Source organism: Hyla sarda, chromosome 1, assembly GCF_029499605.1.
Source record: "Hyla sarda isolate aHylSar1 chromosome 1, aHylSar1.hap1, whole genome shotgun sequence".
Classification (NCBI taxonomy): Eukaryota; Metazoa; Chordata; class Amphibia; order Anura; family Hylidae; genus Hyla; species Hyla sarda.
Genome location: NC_079189.1, coordinates 258,931,581 through 258,946,596, shown reverse-complemented (window position 1 = coordinate 258,946,596; position 15,016 = coordinate 258,931,581). Strand labels below are relative to the sequence as shown.

The following is a 15,016-nucleotide window of genomic DNA, read 5'->3' as shown; positions in this document are numbered from 1 at the left end:
TAAGCATCAATAAATATTTTTTTTAATCGGAGAGGAAGGCGGCAACAGAGCAAAATGTCAACTGCACCCGGGATTCCCAGCCAGTCTCCTATGCTGGTACTTACCAGGCCCTAAGCTGGGTATCAGTCTGCGATCTGACGAGAGCAGGCGCGTTCAGCTTAGGATGGCCGTTGACAGCTTCACACTTTGTATACTGTGCATTTTAGCATCAATAAATCCTTTTCGGAATCGGAACGGAAGGCGGCAACAGAGCAAAATGTCAACGACACCTGGGATTCCCAGCCAGTCTCCCACGCTGTTACTTACAGGGCCCTAAGCTGGGTAGCAGTCTGCGATCTGACGAGAACAGGCGCGTTCAGCTTAGGATGGCCGTTGACAGCTTCTCTCCCTTTATACTGTGCATTTAAGCATCAATAAATCCTTTTCGGAATCGGAACGGAACGGAAGGCGGCAACAGAGCAAAATGTCAACGGCAGCCGGGCATTCCCAGCCAGTGTCCCATGCCGGTACTTACCGGGCCCTAAGATCTGTACCAGTCTGCGATCTGACGAGAGCAGGCGCGTTAAGCTTAGGATGGCCGTTGACAGCTTCACACCCTGTATATTGTGGATTTAAGCATCAATAAATCCTTTTCCGAATCGGAGCGGGAGGCGGCAACAGATTAAAATGTCAACTGCACTCGGGATTCCCAGCCAGTCTCCCATGCTGGTACTTACCAGGCCCTAAGCTGGGTAGCAGTCTGCTATCTGACGAGAGCAGGCGCGTTCAGCTTAGGATGGCGGTTGACAGCTTCACACTTTGTATACTGTGGATTTAAGCATCAATAAATAATTTTCGGAATCGGAGCAGAAACAGAGCAAAATGTCAACTGCACTTGGGATTCCCAGCCAGTCTCCCATGCTGGTACTTACTGGGCCCGAAGCTGGGTAGCAGTCTGCAATCTGACGAGAACAGGCGCATTCAGCTTAGGATGGCCGTAGACATCTTCACACCCTATATACTGTGGATTTAAGCATCAATAAATCCTTTTCGGAATCGGAGCGGAAGGCGGCAACAGAGCAAAATGTCTACGACACCTGGGATTCCCAGCCAGTCTCCCATGCTGGTACTTACCGGGCCCTAAGCTGGGTAGCAGTCTGCGATCTGCCGAGAGCAGGCGCGTTCAGCTTAGGATGGCCGTTGACAGCTTCTCGCCCTTTATACTGTGCATTTAAGCATCAATAAATCCTATTCGGAATCGGAACGGAAGGCGGCAACAGAGAAAAATGTCAACGGCAGCCGGGATTCCCAGCCAGTGTCCCATGCCGGTACTTACCGGGCCCTAAGATCTATACCAGTCTGCGATCTGACGAGAGCAGGCGCGTTAAACTTAGGATGGCCGTCGACAGCTTCACACCTTTTATACTGTGGATTTAAGCATCAATAAATTATTTTCGGAATCGGAGCGGAAGGCAAGAATAGAGCAAAATGTCAACGGCACCCGGGATTCCCAGCCAGTCTCCCATGCCAGTACTTACCGGGCCCTAAGCTGGGTAGCAGTCTGCGATCTGACGAGAGCAGGCGCGTTCAGCTTAGGATGGCCGTTGACAACTTCACGCCTTGTATACTGTGGATTTAAGCATCAATAAATATTTTTTTTAATCGGAGAGGAAGGCCGCAACAGAGCAAAATGTCAATAGCACCTTGGATTGCCAGCCAGTCTCCCATGCCCGTACTTGCCGGGCAGCAGTCTGCGATCTGACAAGAACAGGCGCATTCAGCTTAGGATAGCCGTAGATGGCTTCACACCCTGTATATTGTGGATTTAAGTATCAATAAATCCTTTTCGGAATCGGAGCAAAATGTCTACAGAGCTACAGAGCAAAATGTCAACAACACCTGAGATTCCCAGCCAGTCTCCCATGCTGGTACTTACCGGGCCCTAAGCTGGGTAGCAGTCTGCGCTCTGACGAGAGCAGGCGCGTTCAGCTTAGGATGGCCGTTGACAGCTTCACGGCCTTTATACTGTGCATTTAAGCATCAATAAATCCTTTTTGGAATCGGAGCGGAAGGCGGCAACAGATTAAAATGTCAACTACACCCGGGATTCCCAGCCAGTCTCCCATGCTTGTACTTACCAGGCCCTAAGCTGGGTAGCAGTCTGCGATCTGACGAGAGCAGGCGCGTTCAGCTTAGGATGGCCGTTGACAGCTTCACACTTTGTATACTGTGCATTTAAGCATCAATAAATCCTTTTCGGAATCGGAACGGAAGGCGGCAACAGAACAAAATGTCAACGGCAGCCGGGATTCCCAGCCAGTGTCCCATGCCGGTACTTACCGGGCCCAAAGATCTGTACCAGTCTGCGATCTGACGAGAGCAGGCGCGTTAAGCTTAGGATGGCCGTCAACAGCTTCACACCTTGTATACTGTGGATTTAAGCATTAATAAATTATTTTCGGAATCGGAGCGGAAGGTAGCAATAGAGCAAAATGTCAACGGCACCCGGGATTCCCAGCCAGTCTCCCATGCCAGTACTTACCGGGCCCGAAGCTGGGTAGCAGTCTGCGATCTGACGAGAGCAGGCGCGTTCAGCTTAGGATGGCCGTTGACATCTTCACGCCTTGTATACTGTGGATTTAAGCATCAATAAATCATTTTCAGAATAGGAGCGGAAGGCGGCTACAGAGCAAAATGTCAATGGCACCTTGGATTGCTAGCCAGTCTCCCATGCCGCTAACTGCCGGGCAGCAGTCTGCGATCTGAGGAGAGCAGGCACGTTCAGGCTTAGGATGGCCGTTGACAGCTTCACACCCTGTATATTGTGGATTTAAGCATCAATAAATCCTTTTCCGAATCGGAGCGGAAGGCGGCAACAGAACAAAATGTCAATGGCACCTTGGATTGCCAGCCAATCTCCCATGCCGGTAACTGCCGGGCAGCAGTCTGCAATCTGAGGAGAGCAGGCGCGTTCAGCTTAGGATGGCCGTTGACAGCTTCACACTTTGTATACTGTGGATTTAAGCATCAATAAATAATTTTCGGAATCGGAGCAGAAACAGAGCAAAATGTCAACTGCACCCGGGATTCCCAGCCAGTCTCCCATGCTGGTACTTACCATGCCCGAAGCTGGGTAGCAGTCTGCGATCTGACAAGAACAGGCGCATTCAGCTTAGGATGGCCGTAGACATCTTCTCACCCTGTATACTGTGGATTTAAGCATCAATAAATCCTTTTCGGAATCGGAGCGGAAGGCGGCTACAGAGCAAAATGTCAACAACACCTGGGATTCCCAGCCAGTCTCCCATGCTGGTACTTACCCGGCCCTAAGCTGGGTAGCAGTCTGCGATCTGCCGAGAGCAGGCGCGTTCAGCTTATGATGGCCGTTGACAGCTTCATGCCCTTTATACTGTGCATTTAAGCATCAATAAATCCTTTTCCGAATCGGAGCAGAAGGCGGCAACAGATTAAAATGTCAACTGCACCCGGGATTCCCAGCCAGTCTCCCATGCTGGTACTTACCAGGCCCTAAGCTGGGTAGCAGTCTGCGATCTGACGAGAGCAGGCGCGTTCAGCTTAGGATGGCCGTTGACAGCTTCACACTTTGTATACTGTGCATTTAAGCATCAATAAATCCTTTTTAGGAATCGGAACAGAAGGCGGCAACAGAGCAAAATGTCAACGGCAGCCGGGATTCCCAGCCAGTGTCCCATGCCGGTACTTACCGGGCCCTAAGATCTGTACCAGTCTGCGATCTGACGAGAGCAGGCGCGTTAAGCTTAGGATGGCCGTCGACAGCTTCACGCCTTGTATACTGTGGATTTAAGCATCAATAAATATTTTTTTAATCGGAGAGGAAGGCGGCAACAGAGCAAAATGTCAACAGCACCTTGGATTGCCATCCAGTCTCCCATGCTGGTACTTATCGGGCCCTAAGCTGGGTAGCAGTCTGCGATCTGACGAGAGCAGGCGGGTTCAGTTTAGGATGGCCATTGACAGCTTCACGCCTTTTATATTGTGGATTTAAGCATCAATAAATCCTTTTCCGAATCGGAGCGGAAGGCGGCAACAGATTAAAATGTCATCTGCACCCGGGATTCCTAGCCAGTCTCCCATGCCGGTACTTACTGGGCCCTAAGCTGGGTAGCAGTCTGCGATCTGACGAGAGCAGGCGCGTTCAGCTTAGGATGGCCATTGACATCTTCACGCCTTGTATATTGTGGATTTAAGCATCAATAAATATTTTTATTAATCGGAGAGGAAGACGGCAACAGAGCAAAATGTCAATGGCACCTTGGATTGCCAGCCAGTCTCCCATGCCGGTAACTGTCGGGCAGCAGTCTGCGATCTGAGGAGAGCAGGCACGTTCAGGCTTAGGATGGCCGTTGACAGCTTCACACCCTGTATATTGTGTATTTAAGCATCAATAAATCCTTTTCCGAATCGGAGCAGAAGGCGGCAACAGAACGAAATGTCAACTGCACCCGGGATTCCCAGCCAGTCTCCCATGCTGGTACTTACCAGGCCCTAAGCTGGGTAGCAGTCTGTGATCTGACGAGAGCAGGCGCGTTCAGCTTAGGATGGCCGTTGACAGCTTCACACTTTGTATACTGTGGATTTAAGCATCAATAAATCCTTTTCGGATACGAAGCGGAAGGCGGCAACAGAACAAAATGTCAACGACACCTGGGATTCCCAGCCAGTCTCCCATGCTGGTACTTACCGGGCCCTAAGCTGGGTAGCAGTCTGCGCTCTGACGAGAGCAGGCGCGTTCAGCTTAGGATGGCCGTTGACAGCTTCTCGTCATTTATACTGTGCATTTAAGCATCAATAAATCCTTTTCGGAATCGGAACGGAAGGCGGCAACAGAGCAAAATGTCATCGGCAGCCGGGATTCCCAGCCAGTGTCCCATGCCGGTACTTACCGGGCCCTAAGATCTGTACCAGTCTGCGATCTGACGAGAGCAGGCGCGTTAAGCTTAGGATGGCCGTCGACAGCTTCACACCTTGTATACTGTGGATTTAAGCATCAATAAATTATTTTCGGAATCGGAGCGGAAGGCAGCAATAGAGCAAAATGTCAACGGCACCCGGGATTCCCAGCCAGTCTCCCATGCCAATACTTACCGGGCCCTAAGCTGGGTAGCAGTCTGCGATCTGACGAGAGCAGGCACGTTTAGCTTAGGATGGCCATTGACAAATTCATGCTTTTTATACTGTGCATTTAAGCATCAATAAATCCTTTTCGGAATCGGAACGGAAGGCGGCAACAGAGCAAAATGTCAACAGCACCCGGGATTCCCAGCCAGTCTCCCATGCCGGTACTTACTGGGCCCTAAGCTGCGTAGCAGTCTGCGATCTGACGAGAGCAGGCGCGTTCAGCTTAGGATGGCCGTTGACATCCTCACGCCTTGTATACTGTGGATTTAAGCATCAATAAATATTTTTTTTTAATCGGAGAGGAAGGCGGCAACAGAGCAAAATGTCAATAGCACCTTGGATTGCCAGCCAGTCTCCCATGCCCGTACTTGCCGGGCAGCAGTCTGCGATCTGACATGAACAGGCGCATTCAGCTTAGGATAGCCGTAGACGGCTTCACACCCTGTATACTGTGGATTTAAGCATCAATAAATCCTTTTCGGAATCGAAGCAAAATGTCTACAGAGCTACAGAGCAAAATGTCAACAACACCTGAGATTCCCAGCCAGTCTCCCATGCTGGTACTTACCGGGCCCTAAGCTGGGTAGCAGTCTGCGATCTGACGAGAGCAGGCGCGTTCAGCTTAGGATGGCCGTTGACAGCTTCACAACCTTTATACTGTGCATTTAAGCATCAATAAATCCTTTTCCGAATCGGAGCGGAAGGCGGCAACAGATTAAAATGTCAACTGCACCCGGGATTTCCAGCCAGTCTCCCATGCTGGTACTTACCAGGCCCTAAGCTGGGTAGCAATCTGCGATCTGACGAGAGCAGGCGCGTTCAGCTTAGGATGGCCGTTGACAGCTTCACACTTTGTATACTGTGCATTTGAGCATCAATAAATCCTTTTCGGAATCGGAACGGAAGGCGGCAACAGAGCAAAATGTCAACGGCAGCCGGGATTCCCAGCCAGTGTCCCATGCCGGTACTTACCGGGCCCTAAGATCTGTACCAGTCTGCGATCTGACGAGAGCAGGCGCGTTAAGCTTAGGATGGCCGTCGACAGCTTCACACCTTGTATACTGTGGATTTAAGCATCAATAAATTCTTTTCGGAATCGGAGCGGAAGGCAGCAATAGAGCAAAATGTCAACGGCAACCGGGATTCCCAGCCAGTCTCCCATGCCAGTACTTACCGGGCCCTAAGCTGGGTAGCAGTCTTTGATCTGACGAGAGCAGGCGCGTTCAGCTTATGATGGCCATTGACAGCTTCATGATTTTTATACTGTGCATTTAAGCATCAATAAATCCTTTTCGGAATCGGAACGGAAGGCGGCAACAGAGCAAAATGTCAACTGCACCCGGGATTCCCAGCCAGTCTCCCATGCCGGTACTTACTGGGCCCTAAGCTGGGTAGCAGTCTGCGATCTGACGAGAGCAGGCGCGTTCAGTTTAGGATGGCCGTTGACATTTTCCCGCCTTGTATATTGTGGATTTAAGCATCAATAAATATTTTTATTAATCGGAGAGGAAGGTGGCAACAGAGCAAAATGTCAATGGCACCTTGGATTGCCAGCCAGTCTCCCATGCCGGTATCTGCCGGGCAGCAGTCTGCGATCTGAGGAGAGCAGACACGTTCAGCTTAGGATGGCCGTTGACAGCTTCACACCCTGTATATTGTGGATTTAAGCATCAATAAATCCTTTTCCGAATCGGAGCGGAAGGCGGCAACAGATTAAAATGTCAACTGCACCCGGGATTCCAGCCAGTCTCCCATGCTGGTACTTACCGGGCCCTAAGCTGGGTAGCAGTCTGCGATCTGACTAGAGCAGGCGCGTTCAGCTTAGGTTGGCCGTTGACAGCTTCTCGTCCTTTATACTGTGCATTTAAGCATCAATAAATCCTTTTCGGAATCGGAACGGAAGGCGGCAACAGAGCAAAATGTCAACGGCAGCCGGGATTCCCAGTCAGTGTCCATTGTCGGTACTTACCGGGCCCTAAGATCTTTACCAGTCTGCGATCTGACGAGAGCAGGCGCGTTCAGCTTAGGATGGCCGTAGACATCTTCACACCCTTTATACTGTGGATTTAAGCATCAATAAATCCTTTTCGGAATCGGACCGGAAGGCGGCAACAGAGCAAAATGTTAACGACAACTGGGATTCCTAGCCAGACTCTCATGCTTGTACTTACCGGGCAATAAGCTGGGTAGCAGTCTGCGATCTGACGAGAGCAGGCGCGTTAAGCTTAGGATGGCCGTCGACAGCTTCACACCTTGTATACTGTGGATTTAAGCATCAATAAATTCTTTTCGTTATCGGAGCGGAAGGCAGCAATAGAGCAAAATGTCAACCAGGATTCCCAGCCAGTCTCCCATGCCAGTACTTACCGGGCCCTAAGCTGGGTAGCAGTCTGCGATCTGACGAGAGCAGGCACGTTCAGCTTAGGATGGCCATTGACAGCTTCATGCTTTTTATACTGTGCATTTAAGCATCAATAAATCCTTTTCGGAATCGGAACGGAAGGCGGCAACAGAGCAAAATGTCAACTGCATCCGGGTTTCCCAGCCAGTCTCCCATGCCGGTACTTACTGGGCCCTAAGCTGGGTAGCAGTCTGCGATCTGACGAGAGCAGGCGCGTTCAGCTTAGGATGGCCGTTGACATCTTCACGCCTTGTATATTGTGGATTTAAGCATCAATAAATATTTTTATTAATCGGAGAGGAAGGCGGCAACAGAGCAAAATGTCAATGGCACCTTGGATTGCCAGCCAGTCTCCCATGCCGGTAACTGCCGGGCAACAGTCTGCGATCTGAGGAGAGCAGGCACGTTCAGGCTTAGGATGGCCGTTGACAGCTTCACACCCTGTATATTGTGGATTTAAGCATCAAAAAATCCTTTTCCGAATCGGAGCGGAAGGCGGCAACAGATTAAAATGTCAACTGCACCCGGGATTCCCAGCCAGTCTCCCATGCTGGTACTTACCAGGCCCTAAGCTGGGTAGCAGTCTGCGATCTGACGAGAGCAGGCGCGTTCAGCTTAGGATGGCCGTTGACAGTTTCAAACTTTGTATACTGTGGATTTAAGCATCAATAAATAATTTTCGGAATCGGAGCAGAAACAGAGCAAAATGTCAACTGCACCCGGGATTCCCAGCCAGTCTCCCACGCTGGTACTTACCAGGCCCGAAGCTGGGTAGCAGTCTGCGATCTGACGAGAACAGGAGCATTCAGCTTAGGATGGCCGTAGACATCTTCACACCCTGTATACTGTGGATTTAAGCATCAATAAATCCTTTTTGGAATCGGAGCGGAAGGCGGCAACAGAGCAAAATGTCAACGACACCTGGGATTCCCAGCCAGTCTCCCATGCTGGTACTTACTGGGCCCTAAGCTGAGTAGCAGTCTGCGATCTAAGGAGAGCAGGCGCGTTCAGCTTAGGACGGCCGTTGACAGCTTCTTGCCCTTTATACTGTGCATTTAAGCATCAATAAATCCTTTTCGGAATCGGAACGGAAGGCGGCAACAGAGCAAAATGTCAACGGCAGCCGGGATTCCCAGCCAGTGTCCCATGCAGGTACTTACCGGGCCCTAAGATCTGTACCAGTCTGCGATCTGACGAGAGCAGGCGCGTTAAGCTTAGGATGGCCGTCGACAGCTTCACACCTTGCATACTGTGGATTTAAGCATCAATAAATTATTTTCGGAATCGGAGCGGAAGGCAGCAATAGAGCAAAATGTCAACTGCACTCGGGATTCCCAGCCAGTCTCCCATGCTGGTACTTACCAGGCCCGAAGCTGGGTAGCAGTCTGCGATCTGATGAGAACAGGCGCATTCAGCTTAGGATGGCCTTGGACATCTTCACACCCTGTATACTGTGGATTTAAGCATCAATAAATCCTTTTCGGAATCGGAGCGTAAGGCGGCAACAGAGCAAAATGTCAACAACACCTGGGATTCCCAGCTGGTCTCCCATGCTGTTACTTACCGGGCCCTAAGCTGGGTAGCAGTCTTCAATTTGACGAGAGCAGGCGCGTTCAGCTTAGGATGGCCGTTGACAGCTTCGCACTTTGTATACTGTGGATTTAAGCATCAATAAATAATTTTCGGAATCGGAGCAGAAACAGAGCAAAATGTCAACTGCACCCGGGATTCCAAGCCAGTTTCCCATGCTGGTACTTACCAGGCCCGAAGCTGGGTAACAGTCTGCGATCTGACGAGAACAGGCGCATTCAGCTTAGGATGGCCATAGACATCTTCACACCCTGTATACTGTGGATTTAAGCATCAATAAATCCTTTTCGGAATCGGAGCGTAAGGCGGCAACAGAGCAAAATGTCAACGACACCTGGGATGCCCAGCCAGTCTCCCATGCTGGAACTTTCCGGGCCCAAAACTGGGTAGCAGTCTGCGATCTGACAAGAGCAGGCGCATTCAGCTTAGGATGGCCGTTGACAGCTTTTCGCCCTTTATACTGTGCATTTAAGCATCAATAAATCCTTTTCAGAATCGGAACGGAAGGCGGCAAAATAGCAAAATGTCAACGGCACCCGGGATTCCCAGCCAGTCTCCCACGCTGGTACTTACCAGGCCCGAAGCTGGGTAGCAGTCTGCGATCTGACGAGAACAGGCGCATTCAGCTTAGGAGGGCCGTAGACATTTTCACACCCTGTATACTGTGGATTTAAGCATCAATAAATCCTTTTTGGAATCGGAGCGGAAGGCGGCAACAGAGCAAAATGTCAACGACACCTGGGATTCCCAGCCAGTCTCCCATGCTGGTACTTACTGGGCCCTAAGCTGAGCAGCAGTCTGTGATCTGACGAGAGCAGGCGCGTTCAGCTTAGGACGGCCGTTGACAGCTTCTCGCCCTTTATACTGTGAATTTAAGCATCAATAAATCCTTTTCGGAATCGGAACGGAAGGCGGCAACAGAGCAAAATGTCAACGGCAGACGGGATTCCCAGCCAGTGTCCCATGCAGGTACTTACCGGGCCCTAAGATCTGTACCAGTCTGCGATCTGACGAGAGCAGGCGCGTTCAGCTTAGGATGGCCGTCGACAGCTTCACACCTTGTATACTGTGGATTTAAGCATCAATAAATTATTTTCGGAATCGGAGCGGAAGGCAGCAATAGAGCAAAATGTCAATGGCACCCGGGATTCCCAGCCAGTCTCCCATGCCAGTACTTACCGGGCCCTAAGTTAGGTAGCAGTCTGCAATCTGACGAGAGCAGGCGCGTTCAGCTTAGGATGGCCGTTAACATCTTCACGCCTTGTATATTGTGGATTTAAGCATCAATAAATATTTTTATTATTCGGAGAAGACGGCGGCAACAGAGCAAAATGTCAACGGCACCTTGGATTGCCAGCCAGTCTCCCATGCCTGTATCTGCCGGGCAGCAGTCTGCGATCTGAGGAGAGCAGGCACGTTCAGGCTTAGAATGGCCGTTGACAGCTTCACACCCTGTATATTGTGGATTTAAGCATCAATAAATCCTTTTCTGAATCGGAGCAGAAACAGATTAAAATGTCAACTGCACCCGGGATTCCCAGCCAGTCTCCCAAGCTGGTACTTACCAGGTCCTAAGCTGGGTAGCAGTCTGCGATCTGACGAGAGCAGGCGCATTCAGCTTAGGATGGCCGTTGACAGCTTCACAGCCTTTATACTGTGCATTTAAGCATCAATAAATCATTTTCCGAATCGGAGCGGAAGGCGGCAACAGAGCAAAATGTCAACTGCACCCGGGATTCCCAGCCAGTCTCCCATGTCGGTACTTACTGGGCCCTAAGCTGGGTAGCAGTCTGCGATCTGACGAGAGCAGGCGCGTTCAGCTTAGGATGGCTGTTGACATCTTTATGCCTTGTATATTGTGGATTTAAGCATCAATAAATATTTTTATTAATCGGAAAAGAAGGCGGCAACAGAGCAAAATGTCAATGGCACCTTGGATTGCCAGCCAGTCTCCCATGCCGGTATCTGCCGGGCAGCAGTCTGCGATCTGAGGAGAGCAGGCACGTTCAGGCTTAGGATGGCCGTTGACAGCTTCACACCCTGTATATTGTGGATTTAAGCATCAATAAATCCTTTTCCGAATCGGAGCGGAAGGCGGCAACAGATTAAAATGTCAACTGCACCCGGGATTCATGGCCAGTCTCCCATGCTGGTACTTACCAGGCCCTAAGCTGGGTAGCAGTCTGCGATCTGACGAGAGCAGGCGCGTTCAGCTTAGGATGGCCGTTGACATCTTTACACTTTGTATACTGTGGATTTAAGCATCAATAAATAATTTTCGGAATCGGAGCAGAAACAGAGCAAAATGTCAACTGTACTCGGGATTCCCAGCCAGTCTCCCATGCTGGTACTTACCAGGCCCGAAGCTGGGTAGCAGTCTGCGATCTGACGAGAACAGGCGCATTCAGCTTAGGATGGCCGTAGACATCTTCACACCCTATATACTGTGGATTTAAGCATCAATAAATCCTTTTCGGAATCGGAGCGGAAGGCGGCAACAGAGCAAAATGTCTACGACACCTGGGATTCCCAGCCAGTTTCTCATACTGGTACTTACCGGGCCCTAAGCTGGGTAGCAGTCTGCGATCTGACGAGAGCAGGCACGTTCAGCTTAGGATGGCCGTTGACAGCTTCTCGCCCTTTATACTGTGCATTTAAGCATCAATAAATCCTTTTCGGAATCGGAACGGAAGGCGGCAACAGAGCAAAATGTCAACGGCAGCCGGGATTCCCAGCCAGTGTCCCATGCCGGTACTTACCGGGCCGTAAGATCTGTACCAGTCTGCGATCTGACGAGAGCAGGCGCGTTAAACTTAGGATGGCCGTCGACAGCTTCACACCTTGTATACTGTGGATTTAAGCATCAATAAATTCTTTTCGGAATCGGAGCGGAAGGCAGCAATAGAGCAAAATGTCAACGGCACCCGGGATTCCCAGCCAGTCTCCCATGCCAGTACTTACCGGGCCCCAAGCTGGGTAGCAGTCTGCGATCTGACGAGAGCAGGCGCGTTAAGCTTAGGATGGCCGTTGGCATCTTCATGCCTTGTATACTGTGGATTTAAGCATCAATAAATATTTTTTTTAATCGGAGAGGAAGGCGGCAACAGAGCAAAATGTCAATAGCACCTTGGATTGCCAGCCAGTCTCCCATGCCCGTACTTGCCGGGTAGCAGTCTGCGATCTGACAAGAACAGGCGCATTCAACTTAGGATAGCCGTAGACGGCTTCACACCCTGTATATTGTGGAATTAAGCATCAATAAATCCTTTTCGGAATCGGAGCAAAATGTCTACAACGCTACAGAGCAAAATGTCAACAACACCTGAGATTCCCAGCCAGTCTCCCATGCTGGTACTTACCGGGCCCTAAGCTGGGTAGCAGTCTGCGATCTGACGAGAGCAGGCACGTTCAGCTTAGGATGGCCGTTGACAGCTTCTCGCCCTTTATACTGTGCATTTAAGCATCAATAAATCCTTTTCGGAATCGGAACCGGAACCGGAACCGGAACCGGAAAGGAAGGCGGCAACAGAGCAAAATGTCAACGGCAGCAAGGATTCCCAGCCAGTGTCCCATGCCAATACTTACCGGGCCCCAAGATCTGTACCAGTCTGCGATCTGACGAGAGCAGGCGCGTTCAGCTTAGGATGGCCATTGACAGCTTCATGCTTTTTATACTGTGCATTTAAGCATCAATAAATCCTTTTCGGAATCGGAACGGAAGGCGGCAACAGAGCGAAACTTCAACTGCACCCGGGATTCCCAGCCAGTCTAAAATGCCGGTACTTACTGGGCCCTAAGCTGCGTAGCAGTCTGCGATCTGACGAGAGCAGGCGCGTTCAGCTTAGGATGGCCATTGACAGCTTCATGCTTTTTATACTGTGCATTTAAGCATCAATTAATCCTTTTCCGAATCGGAGCGGAAGGCGGCAACAGATTAAAATGTCAACTGCACCCGGGATTCCCAGCCAGTCTCCCATGCTGGTATTTACCAGGCCCTAAGCTGGGTAGCAGTCTGCGATCTGACAAGAGCAGGCGCGTTCAGCTTAGGATGGCCGTTGATAGCTTCACACTTTGTATACTGTGCATTTAAGCATCAATAAATCCTTTTCGGAATCGGAACGGAAGGTGGCAACAGAGCAAAATGTCAACGGCAGACGGGATTCCCAGCCAGTGTCCCATGCCGGTACTTACCAGGCCCTAAAATCTGTACCAGTCTGCGATCTGACGAAAGCAGGCGCGTTAAGCTTAGGATGGCCGTCGACAGCTTCAAACCTTGTATACTGTGGATTTAAGCATCAGTAAATTCTTTTCGTAATCGGAGCGGAAGGCAGCAATAGAGCAAAATGTCAACCGGGATTCCCAGCCAGTCTCCCATGCCAGTACTTACCGGGCCCTAAGCTGGGTAGCAGTCTGCGATCTGACGAGAGAAGGCGCGTTTAGCTTAGGATGGCCATTGACAGCTTCATGCTTTTTATACTGTGCATTTAAGCATCAATAAATTATTTTCGGAATCGGAGCGGAAGGCAGCAATAGAGCAAATTGTCAACGGCACCCGGGATTCCCAGCCAGTCTCCCATGCCAGTACTTACCGGGCCCTAAGCTGGGTAGCAGTCTGCGATCTGACAAGAGCAGGCGCGTTCAGCTTAGGATGGCCGTTGACAGCTTCACAGCCTTTATACTGTGCATTTAAGCATCAATAAATCATTTTCCGAATCGGAGCTGAAGGCGGCAACAGAGCTAAATGTCAACTGCACCCGGGATTCCCAGCCAGTCTCCCATGTGAGTAATTACTAGGCCCTAAGCTGGGTAGCAGTCTGCGATCTGACGAGAGCAGGCGCGTTCAGCTTAGGATGGCTGTTGACATCTTTATGCCTTGTACATTGTGGATTTAAGCATCAATAAATATTTTTATTAATCGGAGAAGAAGGCGGCAACAGAGCAAAATGTCAATGGCACCTTGGATTGCCAGCCAGTCTCCCATGCCGGTATCTGCCGGGCAGCAGTCTGCGATCTGAGGAGAGCAGGCACGTTCAGGCTTAGGATGGCCGTTGACAGCTTCACACCCTGTATATTGTGGATTTAAGCATCAATAAATCCTTTTCCGAATCGGAGCGGAAGGCGGCAACAGATTAAAATGTCAACTGCACCCGGGATTCACGGCCAGTCTCCCATGCTGGTACTTACCAGGCCCTAAGCTGGGTAGCAGTCTGCGATCTGACGAGAGCAGGCGCGTTCAGCTTAGGATGGCCGTTGACAGCTTCACACTTTGTATACTGTGGATTTAAGCATCAATAAATAATTTTCGGAATCGGAGCAGAAACAGAGTAAAATGTCAACTGCACCCGGGATTCCCAGCCAGTCTCCCATGCTGGTATTTACCAGGCCCGAAGCTGGGTAGCAGTCTGCGATCTGACGAGAACAGGCGCATTCAGCTTAGGATGGCCGTAGACCGCTTCAAACTCTGTATACTGTGGATTTAAGCATAAATAAATCCTTTTCGGAATCGGAGCAGAAGGCGGCAACAGAGCAAAATGTCAACGACACCTGGGATTCCCAGCCAGTCTCCCATGCTGGTACTTACCGGGCCCTAAGCTGGGTAGCAGTCTGCGATCTGACGAGAGCAGGCGCGTTCAGCTTAGGATGGCCGTTGACAGCTTCTCGACCTTTATACTGTGCATTTAAGCATCAATAAATCCTTTTCGGAATCGGAATGGAAGGCGGCAACAGAGCAAAATGTCAACGGCAGACAGGATTCCCAGCCAGTGTCCCATGCCGGTACTTACCGGGCCCTAAGATCTGTACCAGTCTGCGATCTGACGAGAGCAGGCGTGGATTATACTGTGGATTTAAGCATCAATAAATTATTTTCGGAATCGGAGCGGAAGG

At 50.4% G+C, this 15,016-nt stretch overlaps 10 pseudogenes; all 10 read right to left on the bottom strand.

Moving 5' to 3' along the window:
- Positions 1-55: 55 nt before the first annotated feature.
- LOC130352954 (5S ribosomal RNA) lies at positions 56-175 on the bottom strand (annotated as a pseudogene).
- Positions 176-1,468: 1,293 nt separating this feature from the next.
- LOC130320183 (5S ribosomal RNA) lies at positions 1,469-1,588 on the bottom strand (annotated as a pseudogene).
- Positions 1,589-2,472: 884 nt separating this feature from the next.
- Positions 2,473-2,592, bottom strand: LOC130352088 (5S ribosomal RNA; annotated as a pseudogene).
- An 860-nt stretch (positions 2,593-3,452) lies between these two features.
- Positions 3,453-3,572, bottom strand: LOC130350908 (5S ribosomal RNA; annotated as a pseudogene).
- Positions 3,573-4,653: 1,081 nt separating this feature from the next.
- Positions 4,654-4,773, bottom strand: LOC130326878 (5S ribosomal RNA; annotated as a pseudogene).
- A 486-nt stretch (positions 4,774-5,259) lies between these two features.
- Positions 5,260-5,379, bottom strand: LOC130317776 (5S ribosomal RNA; annotated as a pseudogene).
- Positions 5,380-5,658: 279 nt separating this feature from the next.
- On the bottom strand, positions 5,659-5,778 carry LOC130334493 (5S ribosomal RNA; annotated as a pseudogene).
- Positions 5,779-8,052: 2,274 nt separating this feature from the next.
- LOC130350897 (5S ribosomal RNA) lies at positions 8,053-8,172 on the bottom strand (annotated as a pseudogene).
- Positions 8,173-13,670: 5,498 nt separating this feature from the next.
- On the bottom strand, positions 13,671-13,790 carry LOC130335489 (5S ribosomal RNA; annotated as a pseudogene).
- Positions 13,791-14,662: 872 nt separating this feature from the next.
- On the bottom strand, positions 14,663-14,782 carry LOC130314104 (5S ribosomal RNA; annotated as a pseudogene).
- Between the last annotated feature and the right edge of the window lie 234 nt (positions 14,783-15,016).